The sequence below is a fragment of the Arachis duranensis genome, chromosome 9, assembly GCF_000817695.3.
Source record: "Arachis duranensis cultivar V14167 chromosome 9, aradu.V14167.gnm2.J7QH, whole genome shotgun sequence".
Taxonomy (NCBI): domain Eukaryota; kingdom Viridiplantae; phylum Streptophyta; class Magnoliopsida; order Fabales; family Fabaceae; genus Arachis; species Arachis duranensis.
In genome coordinates this window covers 86,240,588-86,253,799 of record NC_029780.3, presented here as the reverse complement: position 1 = coordinate 86,253,799, position 13,212 = coordinate 86,240,588, and positions in this window count along the sequence as shown.

The following is a 13,212-nucleotide window of genomic DNA, read 5'->3' as shown; positions in this document are numbered from 1 at the left end:
AAGTTTTGGATGAAATTACACTTACACCTTGATTTAAGCAACTTTTGTGAACTTTGCATAATTTCATTAGTATTTGCTAGAATTGCATGATAAATTGATGATGCATAATCTCATAACTTTGACTAGAGCTTTGATGCACTTTAATTGCTTGTTCTTAGGGCAAAGGAAGCAAGGAAGAACCACGTTAGTATTCACGTTAACCTAGTTAACGTGAACACTAACGTGGAATGGTAAAGCTTGCAACGTTAATGAGAAAAGTGATCACCAATAACGCCTGCGAAGCCATCCAAAGCTCACGTTACTTGCCACATTAACTAAGTTAACGTGGTAGTTAACGTAGAAGAAAAAGGAACTCCAACGTTAATGGTAAAAGTGAACACCACTAACGTTGGAGAACTTGGCAATGATTCACGTTAAGAGTCACGTTAACTTAGTTAACGTGAACTCTAACGTGGAAGAGGAAACAAAAGCCAACGTTAGTGACACTCACTTTTGTCACTAACGTTGGACCATCTGGCATTGCCTACGTTAACTTTCACGTTAAGACTATTAACGTGAAAGTTAACGTGGAGTTGAGATCAAGGAACCAACATTAGTGACACTCACTTTTGTTACTAACGTTGGGAGATGGCTTCACTACTACGTTAAGAGCCACGTTAACTTAGTTAACATGAGTTCTAACGTAGAGAATGTGGCATTTGGAGCGTTAATAACAAAGGTGAGTGTCACTAATGCTCTCGAAGGTGGATCACACCTACGTTAAGAGTCACGTTAGCCATACTAACGTGGACTCTAACGTAGGAACATAGGGGCACTAAGCAACGTTAATGGGAAAAGTGATTCCCATTAACGTTTACGAAGGGGTATAAGCCAACGTTATTGGAAAAAGTGAGTCCCAATAACGTTAGCCAAGTTTTGAGAAAGCAACGTTAGTGGTCACGTTAAGACCACTAACGTTGGATTTAACGTGGATATATGAGGTTGAAACGTTAGTGGAAAAAGTGAATGCCACTAACGTTCTCGAACCCACAATGGAAATCAATGTTAAATCTTAGTAAAATACCCAAAGCCTAATTCATCTTTCTCTGCAAGTTGGGCCCACTAAAGATGAGAACTGCTTCAACTTAACATCCAAATCCCACATCCAAGACTTGAAGAACTCACTAGAAGATCAAGAGGAGTAGTATATATAGGAGTAGTTTTGAACTATAGAGAAGCTTGGCACTTATGGGGAACTACTCTCTATAGATTTACTTTTTTGCACTTTTAGCATGTATTCTTCTTTTCTGCCATTTTTTATTTCTAGAGCTATGAACAACTAAACCCCTTTCATTGGGTTAGGGAGCTCTGTTGTAATTTGATGGATCAATTATAGTTTTCATTCTTCTTCTTCTTTCTTTTCTCTTGATCTTACTAGAAAGCTTTCGATCTTAATTCAATTGGTTAGTTGTCTTGGAAAAGAAACTCTCCATAATTGGATCTCCTTTGAGCCTTAGAAAAGGGATGAGGAGATCATGCTAGAAATGCTTTCTCATGTTGGACCAAATTGGGGTCTGGGCGGATATAGTGACATGTAATCCTCCCAACACTTTGATTTGGAAATACATGTGATATAATCAGTGACCACACTTCATCTCTTCCCATGAGCAATTAAATCAAGGAATTGGACAATTGTTCAAGCTTAGAGAGATTGGATTGCCAAGGAATTGGGATCCAATCACTTAAGATTGCCAATGAGATCAATGAATGCATTGATTGTGGAAGAGATGAGAATGAACTTGATCCGGAGAATGCAACATCTCCTAACCCCAATGATTTCTCCATTTCTGATCTTACCCATTCTCTTTACTTTCTGCCATTTAATTTCATGCTCATTACCCCAAATCCCCATTTAAGATTCAGCACTTTAATTTCTGTTATTTACTTTCCAGTCATTTAAATTTTCGCATCTCAATCTAAATTCTGTTTAGCTCAACTAGCACATTCTTCTAACTAAAATTGCTTGACCAATCAATCCTTGTGGGATTCGACCTCACTCTATTGTGAGTTTTACTTGACGACAATTCGGTATACTTGCCGAAGAAAAATTTGTAGAGAGACAAGTTTTCATGCATCAATACGAGAGGTAGATTCACCAGAGTTTGTAGAAATTTCAGGGACAGTAGAAAGATGATTTAGAAGTTGATCGATCCTTTGCATGACTTTTGAATCACTAGACTGTTGTTTTAAAATAGAGGTTTTAAGACTTTATTTTGCTTTGCTACTCATTTTAAAATGTTTGAAAAGGGGTTTTTCAATAGTTTTGGAAATAGAGATTTCATGGGTGTTTTTTGAAGATAAAAAAGATCCTGAAGATGAAAGATTGTCACCCAGACATTGTAAAAATCTGTTGGTGTAATTTGCCTGCTCAATAAGATTTTTGATATCTTTCGGGGCAACTGTTTCATCTATATTTTTGGTTTTGAAAGGAGAGGCCATAACTGGGTTATGTCCTTCCGTATTTGAAATAACAAAAGGTCCTTTCAGAGGAAATTCATATCTGACTAAATTTCCATCTTTAACTTTCCAAGTTGAAATGACATTTGCTGAAAGTGAAGTTTGTTTGTTTTTGAAAGGATAATCGATATTATTTTTTATGGAATAAGCATGAAACAATTCAAAGAAAGGAACATGCTTTTTGACATCATTTAAAAATTTGTAGTACTTTTCTTTGAATGATGAAATTTGAGCAGCTGTATATGTACGTAAATATCATTCTCTGTGGAGGTCATATTCCTCAGATTCAAGGTTTTTACATAAAGCTTCCCTATTTATAACAAATTCTATGCTATTCATTGGGCATCATTCATAGAAGAGTATTGGGCATCATTCATAGTTGAGTATGTTGGAGATAGAATGGAAGATTCTATTTCAACATCATCATCTGAATGTTTATCATCGGTTTGATAAACTGTTTGAGAAATGTTTGAATTATTTTGTAATCCTGAAATATTGATTTCAGAATGTACTGATTTTGAAATTTTTGAAAATTGAGATTGAGAAGTCACGGAGAAAGACCTTCTTCCTGAAGCAAAATCATTGGATGTTCCTGCTTCAGATCTAGAAGAAAAGGAGTTTCGTCTGTCAAAGAAAATCTCTAATTTCCCTGATTCATCCTGTTTTATCTCTCGTAAGAGGGGTGCTTGTCTAGGTTGCGTTGGGATGGCTCGGTCAATTGACCATGACTGGGGGAGGTCAATTTCATCCCACCTTATGAGCCTTGGGATCGTGACGTTGGTCTTTGTCATGTCGGTGACAATCAAAGTGGTCTCACGATCTTGGGATTTAAGAAGGACTCTAGAGTTACAAGTGTTCATAACCTTGTATTGAATCCTATAGATTAAAGCGGCTGGAATGGATCTTCCTTCATTTTGAGACCATGAATTCGGATATTTAGGAAAAGAGAGTCAAGAATGTTAACGTCTAACAAATTGACAATTTTATTTGAAAAATAATTGAAGTAAACCAGACCGTATCCTGACTTGTTTCAAATGTTCCGATCAAGGAGTCTTGAAAGTCATTGTGTCTAATATCTCTAAGACACATGAGGATGGATGCATTCAAACCTTCTCAGATGAGAGGCTTGACGGCAACTTGGACACACCCTATGTGAAGATATCTGTAGTGACGGGCATGTTCTCTGACAGATTGCTTGGTCAAAAGATGGAATTCCTCACCAGAATCTGGTCCTAGAGGAATGTTATTTTCAGCGATTTTGATGATATAGTCTGATTTTCTTTTGTTGTCCTCAGGGACATATAACTCATCCGGAGGGATTTAGGGTATTTTCCAATTGTCAATGGCTTGATTGATATCTTCGAAGCAGACTTCTTCCTCAAAGATATTGTATTTGGGAGAAAGTTTCTCAGGACGAGCCACTTTCTTGGTAAGGGGATTGGAGGAAGAATGGATTGGAGAGGTGGAGGAGGAAGACGGAGAAGACGAGGAAAAGCATCTAGAAAGAGAGCAGAAGAGTTTAGACATATTTTTAAAAAAATCTGATATCATTGCCCTCCTTTGTTTCAGAAAGAACATATTTATTATCACTAAACTATCACTCAAATTTTTGAATCTAGGGTTTTTAACTCTTTTTTTTATCCCTTAAATCCATAGCCACCAGAAGTTCTTACGTTCGAATCTTATCACCTTTAGGAACATCGTCAAATTAGCCTTACTGTCCAATCTCAAGGATCTTACTGCTACAGTCCCTTTAAGTGATAAGATAAAACAGCATGTACTTCCAGATTTAAAGCATTGTTTAAGGTATACAGAAAATAAGAACATAAACAGTAAATAAGAATATGAACAGTAAATAAAATTTTCAAATCTATGAATTTCAGAAATAGTTTAATGATAATAGTAATATTCCTACTTTTTCACACGCACACTAATTATACATTGTAATAATTAGTCAATATTTTTAAAGGAGATCCTTGCTATAATTAGGTGAAAATTATGCCATTATATTTTATTAACCTTTTTTATTAATTAAATAAAAATACTTATTCAATATATATATTATCTACATTAATTATATGTCAATATTTTTAGAAAATAACTAAAAAAGAAGAGATATATAAATATATATAATATTATTGCTATATAAAAATTAGATATAAAAAAATATGTTACTGTAACAAAATATTATACTATAAACAATTACATTTGTAAACTAATTTTATTGATATGTGTGTGTGCAAAAATTACATAAAATGTGTGTGTGTTTTCACAAAAATGACATAAAATTATTTTCTCAAATCTTAATACATAAAAATGGAAATTGAGTTATTACTATTGTATACTATAAATATGTAATTTTACAAAAATAACTCATTTACTAATTTTTTTTATTCTTTATTATTAATGTCATTATATGTATAATTTTCATAAATTATAATAATTTTTTTATTTATGTATACGTATATATTAATTTTGTTAAATAATTCTAAATATTTTATTTATGCATACATATATATTGATTTTACATAAATATATTTAAATCACATATAATATTAATTTTTTTGTTAATCCCCATTCATACGCATAATTAATAATTTTGTTTAAATAGTGATGTTTTTAATTTTTTTATTTCACGTATCTTTATATGTTAGCAAGAAAAGCAAAATTAAGTATTGTGACTCTTTTTCTTTTACCATGTTTTAATCTTAATTAATCAATCTTGTGTCCACTATCTACACAATATAATTAAACTTTTAATCACTCTAATCTATTGATGAATTACAGTTCTCTTAATAATTGCATTACTAATCTGAAATACAAAAAAAGTTCTCTTAATAATTGTATTACTAATCTGAAATACAAAAAAAGTGATACATATATCCAGGAAAGAAAATAAACTTAAAAGTCGAAAAAAATTTATATTAAAAATTTAAAAATAACATATCCAAGAAGAATAGTCGTAATATATAAATTGAGGTAACAATTTAAATTTCTCTAAAACTAATTTAATCAAATACCAATATTAGAACTAAATTATTTAAATAATATTTAATTTATTTTAGTTCTTAGACACGTATAGATTAGACTATTAGAGCTATTCTCGTAACGACAACCAACTGAAACAACATTATAAATTCGAATATTTAAAATTTGTGTATATTCAGACCATCCCCTTATTAAATAAACTTCATCATCTGCTATCTATATAATGCGATAAGATAAAAAATTGTCATACCGGCGAGAAACTAAACTAACTTTTATTCCCTTCAAGTAATTGAATAGCCACAAAGTTTCTTATAGTAAGTGAAGGGAATTGCTACCCAATAACGTGACTTTTCAAGGGAGGAGGAGAAGGTAGAATTATGAGGGTTGGTGGGGAGTTGAATCACTTAACGGTTAGGTTAGAGAGTATTTGTTTTGTTTGTGATTGAGCTTAGGTGGGTTAGCAAGTTTTTGGGATAAATAGAGTCTAGTTGAACTGTGTCCCGTATAAAAAAAAAAAGGAGCTGTATAGATGTATTTTTTACAATATTTATTTACGTTAATTTTTATTTTTTCATAGACTACTGTTATTTTTAAAATATCTATTCAATACATCATATGTTAATATTAATAGTATTTTTTAAAAATTTATTTTTAAAAATAATTATAACATGATTACAAATATAATATAAATAAATATGTCAAATAAAAGGTTAAATCAATATGCTTTATGCCCTTGTTGAATTTTGCGAATTGAATAGTAAGTATGTATTCAGTTGTTTGGTGATTATATAGATAATTGAGTAGTTGAGTTACAAATTGATCTCATAGTGTGTATCAAATTTTTTTCTCATTTCTAAATAAAAGCAAAAATTAAGAAAAATAAGTAATAATATATAATAATAATAAAAAGATTTACATATAAATAGATCATTGTTACAAAATAAATTCCAATTGTGAAATTTTAAATCTTCATATACTGCAAATCATGGAGATCAACCACAATGTAATGGCCACTTTTTTTTGTTTTTGACCATGACATAAATTCTCCTTTTTCAGTCAAGAGTCCAATAACATCTAATTAAAAAAAATAAAAAACATGAAATTAAAGACAAATAAATGAACAACACAATAATAATAATAATACAGATTAAGTACGTACCAAATAAGTTAGCTTTTTCATTTGTTTGTCTCAATATATCAGCATGATCGAGAAAATTAAAATGATTGTCAGGAATGTTACGATCATCGATCGTATTTATTATACGTGACTTCTTCTTAAAAGTTATTTTACACACATGTGTAGTCGGAAGATAAATTCCGCTTGATTCCTCAATCAGAAAATATGAGAAGACATAAACCTTCCCCTCGATCAGATCATGCTCAAACATTTTTGCCAAATAATTCTTGATTGAACAATGGATTTTATCACACTATAAAACAAATTAAAAATGAAGACTATTAGCACTTATGACTCTATTAAATCGTACCATCGTTGATTCGTCCAATGATTTACTTATCAAATAAATTTAAAATATGAACAAAAAAATCTATAAATTAGACCTAGCATCACTTGAAGAAATCATGGAGGATAATCAACCTATCTTATCATCCATGAGAACAATTTTTAGATAAGCTGTCTTACTCTTGTCGAATTTGGATGGGACTTTTTATAACCTTATAATCCTTGCCTTTATTTTCCAAACCTTTTCATTACATAATCTACTATAGGTAATACTGTTGATAGAATCATAGCTTGTAACCATTAGGTATGAAAAATAATAAAAAGAAAAAAAGCTATGAATGAGGTACGAACTTCCTAGATAATAAATAATTGTAACAATTGACTATTACGACTTGTATATATACACACACTAATTGCACACGGTATTGATTTTTAATGGAGATACTTGCTACAATTAAAAAAATATATATAAATAGAGACACCTGCTAAATATATATATGTTATCTACATTAATTATATGCCAAAATTTTTATGTATAATATTATTACTATATATGAAGCAAGTTTAAATTGCTATAATTATAGAGTCTTGCTATAATTATATCAAATTTAATTATGACTGTAAATAAATAAAATAGATAACCATCAATACTATTTTTTTCTTTTTATATTTAAAATTGACTGTAAATATAAAAAATAAAATCACTAATGATTAAAAATTTGAGTGGAAAATAAAACTCCATAATAAAAATTTAATTTGTTAACTAATTAATCTTATGTTCATATAATATTATTATTTATTATTATATACTAATTAAAATTGTGAATATATACGGATAAAATTGTTACAAATGAATGAGAATTAGAACTATATCAATTATATCAATTATATTAATTCAAAATTATTATTATTATTATTATTATTATTATTATTATTATTATTGAATAATGATGATAATTCACATGATAATAACTTTTACCTATAAATTAAAACATTTAAAATTAAATAAAATTCAAGTATAATTAGGTGACAATTATAATTCAAATTATTGCATACGAAGTCACGTGAATTATTATTATTATTATTATTATTATTATAATTGATATAATTTGTATATACTCTCAATCTTATCAATTATATCAATTTAACTATATCAATTATATTCAAATTATTAGTCAATAATTTTAATGAAAATTCTTGCTATAATTAGGTTATTCTTATGTTATTATCTTGTATTAATCGTTATAATAAATTTAATAGAGATATTTATTCAATATATATGTTATCTACATTAATTATATGTTAATATTTTTAAAAAAGAGTTAAAAAAAAGATATATAAATATATATAATATTATTGCTATATAAAAAGTAGATATAAATATATATAGACTCTATTATAAAAAAAATAAAGCCTATATATAGGAATAACGAAAAACTCAAATAATTATTTATTGGTTTTTATGGTTTCTATTACGCTTAATGAAAATTGAGCGATCTAAAAAGTAAATACTGATGGACATGCATGCGTATATTAATATAAAAAGAATATATATTCAGAAACATTTTTCTATTGTATAAAAAGTAAAAATTTAAAATTTAGAAGATCCAAACTCTTCTCTATTATATCACTTATTTACTCACAGCCTTAAAATCTTCAAAAATATACAATTATATTATCATTCAAGCCACAAATTCATCCTTTATTTTCATTAAATATTTAGATCCTCGTACCCGACCTCTTTATAGCAAGTCGTGGTGAGTACCGACTTCATAGGGCGAATGTTGGTATTGGGTGAGACTCAATCCGTGGGATTAGGCGTTTTATTTGGACCTGGGCCTTTAATGTTGGGCTAGGGTATGAACAGTTATTAATTTATCTTTCTATAAATTAAAATATAAATAGGTTATCTTCTAATCAATAATAAAAGTAAAATATATTTTTTATGAATTATATACAATAAATGATATTTTAAATAAATGATATTTTTTATGTTATATTTTTTCAATAAATGATATCCCGGGTAATTATCATTATCATATATTATTATTATTAATAAAATGATTAAAAGTATTTTTAATTGATAATTGATAAGTAGTTTAATAATACATTAAATATTGATTTGATATAATTATAATAAAGATATGTTCCTAAATTAGTATAATTATATATTGTAATATAATTATAATAAAGATATTTTTTATAAAATAATTTAGAATAGAGAAAAATGCATTCATTTTGGAGGGAAAATGGAGTCACGAAAAATTGACACCTCATTTTTATTAGTTGAAAGAAAATTCAATTTTAGTATATTAAGTAAATATAATGCTACGTCAATTTTTTTTATCAAAGGAATAGAGCTATTTGAAAATTAGTTACTTTTATCGATTTTAATTTTAAATTTTTTTTAATATTTTTATCCTTTAAAATTAATATCTTCTGAATGTATTTTTTATAGTTTAGCCTTGTTAATATTGAAATCAAGTTACCCGATTAAGGAAGCAATAATTGTGGTCTAATAATAATAATGGTCCATAATTTGAAATGTTAATAGTCAAATTCATTTTTAAAAGATTGCTTATTTTTTTAAATTAGTTTTTAAATGATTTTTTTAGTTATATTAGTCTTTGAAAGATAAAACATAAGTCAAATTGACCTTTCTGTTAGTTAAATAATAACGTATCATGTTAAGTGCCACATGGCATGATGATGTGATAGGTTAATGCCATGTGTCACAAGATGGTTGGTTGACGTAATAAGTCAGTGACACCTAGCACTTCACGTATCACTTGACATGTAAAAAAGTTATTTACAATCAAAATAGTTTTGAAAATCCAGACGTAAGTCATTTTCATCCCTAAAATTTTAAAATTAATCAAATTAGTCCTTATATAAATTTCTTTTATTTTTCTTTATAATATTAAATTTAAAATATTTTTTATAATACTAATTTTAATATTATTTTTAGACATTAATAAATAAAATTCTCTTTACATAAAATAATAAAAATAATTAGTTATTTTAAAGTTTAAATCTTTAAAATTTTTAAAATGATAATTTTATTAGTGTTTAATTTATATGGTAGAACTCAATAGTTGATATGTGGGATCACTTATTGAATCTTAATATTTTAATATTTTTTTTAAATAACTACTATATTTATTTAGTGAGATCTAAAAAATTAAAACTAGTTATATACTAGTTATATACTAAAAGTTTTAATATTTTAGATTTCACTAAATAAATATAGTAGTTATTTTAAATGTTTTAATCTTTTAGATTTCACTAAATAAATATAGTAGTTATTTAAAAAAAACTATATTAAAATATTAAGATTCAACAAGTGATCCCACAAATCGATTTTTCAATTATTGAGTACTACCATATAAATTAAACAATAATAAAAAATATAATTTTAAAAAATTTAAAAGATTTAAATTTTAAAATAACTACTATATTATTTAGTGAGATTTAAAATATTAAATTTTTGAATATATAATTAACAATAATTTGATAAATTTATTTAAATAAAAATATTTCACTATAAAAAAATTATAATTTGAAAATGTAAAATAAAATACAAATAACAAAATAATTTTATAATAATTTAATTATTTTTATTATTTTATATAAGAAAATTTGTATATTAAAGTCTAAAAAATAATATTAAAATTAGAACTATCAAAAAATATTTTAAATTTAATATTATGAAGAAAAATAAAAGAAATTTATATAAGGACTAATTTGATTAATTTTTAAAATTTTAGGGATGAAAATGACTTACATCTAAACTTTTCAGAGACTATTTTGATTGTAAATAACTTTTTTATATGTCAAGTGACACGTGGTGTGCTAGGTGTCACTGACCTGACACGTCAACCATTCATCTTGCGATATGTGGCATTAACCTACTACGTCATTATGCCACGTGACACTTAACGTAACACGTCATCATCTAATTAACAAAAAGACCAATTTGACTTACATTTTATCTTTCAAGAACTAATATAACTAAAAAAAATATTTAATAACTAATTTAAAGAATAAATAATCTTTTAAAAACAAATTTCACTATTAAACCATAATTTAAAATCCCGTTTAATTTTGAGGGAGTCAAAACCAACTATTATATGATCTTATATTTCCATACTTCTATGATCTCATGTTTAATTCTATATATGAAGTCAAATTTGCTATGATGATCATAATAATACTTCTACTTGGGGTGACATAACATGATGTCACTTTGATTCCTAGAAACATCGCCTCTCATTTATTACTCTAAATTTCTCATCAAGAGTTGAGGAAAAAGAAAAAAGAGTTAGCAACAGAAGAATAATCAGTGTTTGAGACAATAATCAGTGAAGTTTGTGAAAGGTAGTCCACTAAGAAACATAACAATAATTCACTTTAATTTTAGGACATAATGTTTAGTGCTTTCTCTATATATGCATGCATGGATAAATTAAAGTCCTAGTTATAGTTAAGACATGTTTTACAAAACTTCTTGGACTAACTGTCGGCTCTATCTAGCAAATTTAGCTCATTGATGATGTCATTAATTAGTGTCTATTCCATGCTTTCTGTTATGTATATTGGTTTATTAGAACCTCTACTATCATCGTTATCGTATGAGAAAATTTCACTCTCTTTCTTTTGAAAAATATTAAAATAATATTAAAATAATATTCTTCTTTCTTTTATTTATAAAATATACATTTTATTAATTTTTAAAAAAATTTCATCTTTAATTTATTTTAAATTTTTTTATGTTAACTAACGTTAATTTTATCTATTTTTTAAAAAAATAAATTATTTTTTACAAAAATTCTTTTTAACAAAAATTTTATTCTTTTATCATTAAATTTTACTTACCAAAAAATCTTTTAATAAATTATTTTTTATTAATTAAATTATATTTTTGTTAAAATATTTTAAAAAAATTAATAAAAGAAAATAAAATTTTGTTAAAAGATATTTTAAAAAAAAAAGGTAAAGTTAATGTTAATCAATACAAAAAATTTAAAATACATTAAAAAAAAATTTTTTTAAATTATAAGAGAATAGAGTGTATATTTTATAAATAAAAAGAAAATAATGTCATTTTTGTATCTCTCAAGAGAAAAGAATGTAATTTTCTCTTATTATATATGGTTTGGTTGTTGAGAGTTATATATAATTGATTTTTTAATTAGTTTAATATATAAGTTTAATATATATGGTGAGCTAGATGATTTCATAAACCTTTTTCATGGTCAAAATCTCGGATAATTAGCATTTCATGCAATAATTGGTTATAAGCCCCACATTCATTTGGTTAGAAACTATTCCACACACTAACAAGCTCATTGTACCACCTGAGATAGATGCCCTGATTATTATTATATAGATTAATTTATCATATTAATTTTGTGATGAACCAGGCAGGTAATAAGTAATAACACGAAACTACAAATATAAGACGATCGAAACCACATACTGAAAGCTGGCGTATATTTGTATATATACTTAATGTTAATTTGTGATCACTGGATTGCTCTGCTGTTACATGTTACACATCACATGTCCATCTAACTAGTTTTTTATTTACGAAAATATTATTCCTGATCAAAAGAAAAAGTTTGATAGAAGTTGACCTAGAAATGTTTTTTTTTTTTATTTATTGATCCATTCTACTTTAATTTAACCCTATTTAAAGTCCTTGTTATGTAGTTAAAGACATCTTAATTATTCAATCTACAAGGATTTAATGATTTAGTATTAATTATTTGGCCATTTCTGCGTTTATTATTTATAAGAAATAATATACAAGTTAAAAAGAAACTATATGTAATAGGGGTGAACATGGATCGGATCTGATCCGCATATCCGCGGTGTTTATCCGAATCCGATCCGAAAATTGCGGATATGGATCCGATCCGCAAGGCTTTTGGATCGGATCGAATCGGATTCGCACACTAATCGGATCGGATTGCGGATTTTGTGTTGGTATCCGCATATCGGCGTATCCGCAAAATTAAAGAAATAAATAAGTAAATATTTTTTTATGTTTTATTTCAATTAATAATTATCATATATGTTATATTATTTTAATTTATTATTTAAAAAAATATGTTAAATATTATTTTAAAAGTAAACATATTTAAAAGAATAGAAAAAATGAATTTTATTGATATTTTTTTAATAAAAATATGCTTTTAAAAATATTTTTATGTTTTGCGGATATATCCGATATCCGATCCGATCCGATCCGCAAATGTGCAGAT